Genomic DNA, 7,463 nt, shown 5'->3' on the forward strand with positions numbered 1-7,463 from the left:
GGTCATTATCATTATTTTAAATTAGCAAAACCTTATTTAAATTTTTGTAAAAGTCACACTCTCCTGAGCATTTCCTTGAATCCATCTTCCCATATGTTCGGTACCTCATCTGAGTATTGGGCTTTGTCTGTAGCCAGTATTTTCTGCCCACCCTCTTTCCACCTGACAAGCTCCTGTCTGCTGAAAATTGATTATTAGTTACCACTCTGTAATGCACAACTTCTAATCCACACATACCAAATGTGCTGCCGAGGTTAGGTTTTGGCATTCCCTATTAGAATCTGTACAAAGGACTAACACAGAAAACCCCTGTCAGAAGTTAACCAGTTCAGATCTTGGGAGATGGGAGGTGAGAAAGGATTATTTTTAATCTCATTTCCGTGAGAACACTGAGCAAAACACCAGAGTCCATACAAGATGGATGCGGAATCAAAAGCAATCTGCCTTTCAGTTCCCGTCTTCTTTCCTTTGCTTGTGGCAGCATCTCCCCAGGTATTCTGGTGCCACAATCTCTTTGGAGGATGGGGAGAGGCTCCTATTTCTGGGCCATTTGTCACCAAGCAAGTAACTTAAATCCCATAAATTCTTGAAATGTTGTTGGTCCTTTGGGGCTGTGCAACTCTTTCCCCTTTGGGAAAAATTGCTTTAGGCTTGTGGGCTGCAGGAAAATTCATCCTGGCCAGGAGCGGGCTCTGAGCTTCCCAGCCAGAAGTCGAGAAGCAGAGAGAGGCGTCACTCATGTCTATCAGTTTCTCAGGTCACTCGCTGGAGCGGTCCTTATTTCCAAGCTCTGAACATAGCCCTTCACAAGTGAATGCCAGCATCAGCCTGATACGCCCGCTGACCAGTTTCTTTAATTTTGGGGGATAAGCTGTTCAATTTTCTGCATGGATTTTTCTTCAGTCCGAGTCCTTCCTACCATGGCCAATGTTAATGGCCAATGTTAACGTATCAACAGGCCATAGCCAAACTTCCACAGTGTCACCTCCCAGATCAGCACTTATTCCTCCATGTGCGTCAGCCCTGCAGCTTTCTAACTACAGCGAGCACTGAGGAAACACTAGCAAGTAATTGATCCTGCTTGAACAAAATAGTAATTTAAATTCTAATTTAGGAGCCGTAGTCTCTAACAGTCTTCCTGAAACGTTGGGTAGCGGGTTGATTCACCAACAGACTGAAGAGATACATTATTGATGAAAGGGTTATCTGCTAACCAAAAAATACATGTCCTTCCACATTCCCTTTGTCATTCCAACAAACGCATGCTGCAATGAGAGGGGTGTGGAGGTGACCCCCTCTCAGGCAGGCTGCTGCAGGCTGCAGAGATGCTCTGCTGGCATCTCCATCCAGGCTGCTTTCTCCCAGTGCTAGTGTTTCTGGAAGAAATGGGAACAGAACAGGGAATCTGGCCCAAAGTTTCTTTTTATTTCATATAAAGAAAAGTAATATAAATTATTAAGTCAGAGCATCTAATTCATCCGTACAGCATGAGGTCAGGTGTTCCAGCTGATAAATGAAGACATCGACTTATTAGCCTAGTTTTGGCAGAATTATTAAGAGCATGTTTACATTCAAGCTCATTAAGGGAGACGTCTAAAACCAGAAGCATCCAAAATTAATGGATGCTTTTTGAAACTGTTGGCTTCGATGACTTGTGTTGCATTCTTTTATTAAGTGGATAAGTTTTTGTGGTTTAGGCAGAGAGCAGCTGCAGATAGTTCCTTAAAAAATAAAAATACAGTCTTGAGCTGTAAAGGAAAATTAATTGAATACTTAGAAGCCTTTCTGCGTGTCAGCCCAGATATGGTGTGTTCAATACAAGATGTTTGTGCCTAATATGATTTTCTGTGTTGTGTGTGTTTTATAGCATAACATTCTTGTTCTACTTGAACTTTTCTTTTTCTTGCACTCTGTTCTTTTATGCTCCAGTATTAATTGGAAAGATGGGGTTTCTGTACCTTTTCTGATTGCACTGATTCAACAAAGGTCATGATTTTAGCTTTATCAACTAGCCAGATTCACACTGTCCACACCTTTTCTCTTGCTATATCACTCATCCATGATTCAAAGACATAGTACATCGGCATGCTATGTACTTAAATCCCCAGCTGACAGTTGCAGTAGCTCGTTTCCATTTGGAGTATTCCCCTATGTTCTCACAGCTTAAGTGGCATTTATAAAGGTATTTAATATAGAAAATCTTATCGATCATTTAAAGCACAACAACTCTGAACACTGAGTATCTCTCTATATACTATATATATAGAGAGAAATATAGATCTATATAAAATAAAATGTATTTTATGTTGAACTGTTATTAAAACAATTGATCCTGGCAAAAGGCCCACAGGTGAGCACAGGAAGGTTACCTGCCATATCTGGATAATCATTGTGGTGAGGCCAGGAAACAGAGGCCATGTGCTGCAGAGGATGCTGCAAGTCCTGCTGGCTCAGCTTTCTTCCTCACTTCTTCTGCAGGAGCGGTATCCTCTCTGCCATAGTGGTTTGTTTCTGTGAGCTGCTAGCAGCCAAATTGGGAAACCTAATGCAACAATGTTGAATCAAAAATTTTTTCATACTAGCTTTAGCTTCAGCTTCAGCTCTTGACTGGAGGAATGCAAGAAATTACTTTTTAACAGCAACTTTTTTTCTTCCAATAGTTTATCAAGTATTTATTATTGGGAAAAAAAAAAAGGAAAAGAAATCAATGCATTCTAAGCAAATAAAACTCATTGCCCCACCTCTAGTTAATCAGGCCTTATTTGCTTAGTATCTGTGATGCTGCAGTAATTATACTAATTCTCCAGTCATCCATTGAGTGTCTCTTGAAAAACTGGATAGATGTGACTTGAATTTCTAATTCTTTTGATTTTCTAGCTTTGTACTAGTGGAGAGCCTAGCATGATGTGATCCTGGCAATGCAAATAATAACAAGGAAAGGAGAAACAATCTTAGCTTTTTTAAAAAGTAAAGCAAACTCTCCAGCTTTACACCTGGAAAACATGTATCCCTCTTTAAAATCTTGCACAGTAGGTTCATCTCCTCACCCTTTACATTAGGATCTGGCAGATTGCTGAGGCACTTATATTGCAGCTCATGCTGAAACGCTTGCAGAACTGAGGCCTAAGCATTTAAGAGGTTGCTGCAGATCTTGTCTGATCTGTTGGTTTCTTATACGGATTTCTTTCCATATGAGGTGCTGGGAGTTCGTCAAGGTCAAATATATGCCAGTTTCTGTGTGGGAGATGTTACTAGTTTCTGTGAGCCCAGTGGGAAATACAAGGTATTGCCTAACTCAGTGGTGTTCTCTCTTGGACTTAACATTGGGTTTTTTAGTAGCATTTTTACCGGCGCTCTTTTTTCAGTCTTTATTAATAATATTTTGGTTTCAATTTCCCATTAATTACACCGCTTTAAGAATGTGATGAATCAGGATGTTGGTAAACAATTGTTAAAATTATTTTGTAGACCCAAATGTGGAGTATTTTGAGTTTTGTCAATGTGTTTATCTCTTTCAAAGGATGATTATATTACTTTTTCCCCAGAAGAGGGACAAGTGTTATATTATTTTATAATACTTATCTTTAAGACATAAGATATTACAAGACGGTGATCTAATATAGTTTATAAAGATCCTGGTGTAAGTTAAACACAAACATGTTACTCAGAGGGAGTAACCACAGTATGTAGGTAGGGACGCTTCAGAGGCAAGCAATACTCGCCTCCGTACCGTCAGGCACTGCTGGGACATCCTGGAGCCAGAGCTTCTCATGGTAATGTTGAAGCTTGGCTGCTTCCCTGTATTTAGTATACTTCTGCAAAGCAGAGTATTTTTTATAATTGCCAAGACTGAGCTGAGTTGGCTTTTACTCTGCTACTCTGCCTCTGGGTGATCCATCTCATTCAAGCTCTTCCCAATAAATTTGCTAGATCCCTTTTCATATGCAGGGGTTGCACCCAGCAGTGAAGGCACAGCAGCTCCAATCTGCTGCAGGACGAGCTGCTGAACGGCAACCCCACGTGCTGATGGACCTGACAGATGACAATTTTTACATGTTGTCTTCTCTTACCATCTAATACTCCTGTCTAAGTGTTAGGCAGCTGGCATCACGTCTTTTATTAAAACAGGCTGTATGCCTTAAATTTCAGATAAATTTTATGGTGTGGAGTAATCTGATTTTCTGACTGCTTTTGATTTTCTTATAAGCACAGTGTAGTAGAAGATGAGCTATTGTTGCATTATTAGGAATATATGTTGCCTTCTCTTTCCGTACGTTCTTGCATGAGTGTCTCATACTATTAGATCGTTTAACAAAGAATATCAGATAAGAAAGCTAGATAAAGTAGAAACTAAAGGCAACTAAAAATGCATTTGCTGCATAAAGTGAGAACTGTGCCTAGCCAGATGCAGAAGCGTGCTTTCTACCTTAATCAGTTTCACGGAAAGTAAAATGAAGCTTTTTGGTGGAAATGTCAGTTGTCCAGAGTAAGGATGAATAAACCAAAGAGATAGCACAGTCTGACGGTTTTAACCCTGAATTTCCTAATATAAGACGAATCCATTCTTTCTCAAACACTGTATTAGACTTCTGCCTGTCACCTGGCTCCTGGAATAACTTCAAGGCAGCACAGCCCAGTGCTTGCAGATGGGAAATAGGAGAGTTATCGTGTATATTGAAAACAGTCCAGACGTTTGAACTTGCAGCTTTTATGGCCTTTCACAGACTTCTTATGGGAACACAAAGATGCCGTCAGTTTGGTTTGGGCCTGACCAGGACTGGAATTCGGGGGGTGGGGAGAAGGAAGGAAAAATGCAATTATACCTCGATTTGATGTTAAACCAGTGACATTTTAAAGGCAACTGGGCTGGCAGCTGCCAGCCTGTTGTTATGAGCTACTCTGAGGCAGAAGCTGCACAGTGAAGGTCACTGTGCTGGAAGCAGAGATGTGAACATTTTAGCATCTCTCTCTTTTGCTTTTTTTGTCTGTTTACATCCAAGATTTGCTTCGTTTCTGCCCCTCACCTATTTTCTAAAGATAATACAGTTTCCAGAAGCCAGCCAGCATGCCGTCAGCATATTCCCGTTCCTGGGGAGGCACCCTGAGCCCCAGAGTCCGCTTGAACGCTGCCCGTGAGCTGCGAACGGCAGCACTGCCTGCTCCACCGCAAGAGCGGAGCGCCGGGACTGCCCTCCGCATTCACAGGAGTCATTTGCAAAAGCATTTACTTTCCATCAGTAGAAGCAAAACTGGCCCCTGTGACCATGAAAACATGTCAGTCTAATGAGAAAAATGAAGGAAAAAAAACCCTGACAAAAATCTAAGAATAGGGTGCTGAACAGAACTTACTCCTGCCAGAGGATTTAGGGCAGAGATAAACGTCGCTTAAATATGGTAGGAATACCACGTCACATCAAGTATGTTACAGCGCTTTTACACCAACTCGAAGTAAATGTCTCATCGCATATGCTTTGTGTGTATAAAACTGGATATTTTTGCAGCTTTCTCCTTTTCAAAGGTGACCTACGCTGTTTTAATTTCTGAATGGATTAACTCCAAGCAGCAGGGTATGAATTAAAGGCTCCTCAAGCAGCCATTAGAAAGTATTTTGGTTATTCAAATAATGGAGTTGCTAGTCATTTAAAAAAATTACAGGGAGAAATGTTCTAAAATGTCATCAGCTACACAGTGCTGGAATCGCTTACGGGATTTCATGAGTTGCTATAAAACATGGTCCAGCAACAGCAAAAGCAGTCTGCCATTACCAGTCCCATAAGTCTCAGTGTCTGCTTAAAGCACCAGATACTCATCTGCTGTTAATCGCCATCACCTCCTGAGGTCAGCAATGCTCCTGCATTTCATATCAAAGGAGGATTTGTGCTAACGGTGGAATAGAAGAATGGGACTAAGAGACAACAAGATTGTCCCTTCAGGGGGAATTCTGCTGGTTTCATCCAGTGGTCCCTTCAGACTCTTTCTGGCTTCCCTGGAAAGGTGCTCAGGAGCCAGGAAAGGGACTTCAGAGCTTCTCCCTGCCACCGTCTCCTCGGGGATGGCTTAGGGACGAGGTCACGTGGACAAAGTGACAAAGAGTCCTGTTGCCGGAACAAATGCTGCTGCCTTTTGGCTTATCCTACAGCAGAGAGAACCTTCTCTACTAAAATCTGATTTGGGAGTGGAAAGCTATGGAAATGCCATAGGATTTCTCCATAAAAACAACTAATTTCAGTTTGCCTAGGTGTAAAATATTGTTACCTATCTGCCACGCAGCTTAATGCTTAATCCGAGTGACAGTTACAGCAAAAAAATATGGTCAACAACAAAACCCAGCCTTTACTTTAAGCACCCGAATAGTTTCCCTGATTTCACTGAGAATCAGCGGTGTGGATGATGCTGCAGGATCAGCAACTACAAAGGGAGCTTCTGCCTGGGATATTCCCACTGTTCATCACCTGTTCGGGGTATGAGTGCAGGCAGGGGATAGCGTCTGTGCTGTAGAAGTCCCTTTTGCTGGCAGGATTGAATCAAGAAATGGCTCCCAATGTTGTTACGATCCTAAGAGCAGAATGATTTGCACAGAATACTTGCTAGTCAGTGTAGAGCACAATAGTCTCCCATTATAATTTTAGTAGAAGTGGAGAACATAAAAAGTCTTGTTATTACTCTAACTTAAGACTGTGGAAAACACACTTATGTTCCTAATTCCTTACTTTAATTGAATACAAAGATATCAGCGCTTCAGTGTTCAGCTGCTACATATAAAATCAAATTTGGTGGGCAGTAAATACAGTAGAACTGAAGGTTTAATGTTATAAAACGAGAGTGTCATTCAAGATAAAACTGTCTTCACTTCAGCGACACTATTACTACAATAACAACCTTAGATTTATTAAAATAGAACTAAGTTTAAATGCATTTGCCTTTCCTTTTCATTTTTATTAGTTATTTTTTATATCTAAGAAACAAAACTCACTTAACATGAACTGGGTATTTTTACATTCCAAGCCTTTATAAATTTTCACAATGCTGCCATTTCCAAAGAAATTTTTAAACACCAGTTTTAATAAAGACTTAAGGAAAAGTTTTTCAAATATGATTTGTCACTAGTAATTTGATATAAAAATTACTTCTGTTTTGATTCTGTTTACCCATTAGGCATTTTCTAATCAATCCTGCTGCAGGGGGCACAAAGTGGTGCAGTTGCCCTACTAGCAGAGGACCCAGCTTAACCCATTCTTGGGATTTGACTGAAGACTGCTGCTGCTGAGCGGAGCGGCTGCTGGATTTACTTCCTCAGGTATGTCTGTCATGATTGCCTTTCCCTGCCTTCATGCGGCCTGGTGGGTGAAGGACTACGCGGGGACTCTGGCAAGGTGGTAATAAAACTCACCGCAGTGCTACATGGCTTAAGGCCATATGTGCGAAGAAATAATGATGCTTACTTACTGCATGAAGCACATCGA

The sequence above is a fragment of the Pelecanus crispus genome, chromosome 8, assembly GCF_030463565.1.
Source record: "Pelecanus crispus isolate bPelCri1 chromosome 8, bPelCri1.pri, whole genome shotgun sequence".
Taxonomy (NCBI): Eukaryota; Metazoa; Chordata; class Aves; order Pelecaniformes; family Pelecanidae; genus Pelecanus; species Pelecanus crispus.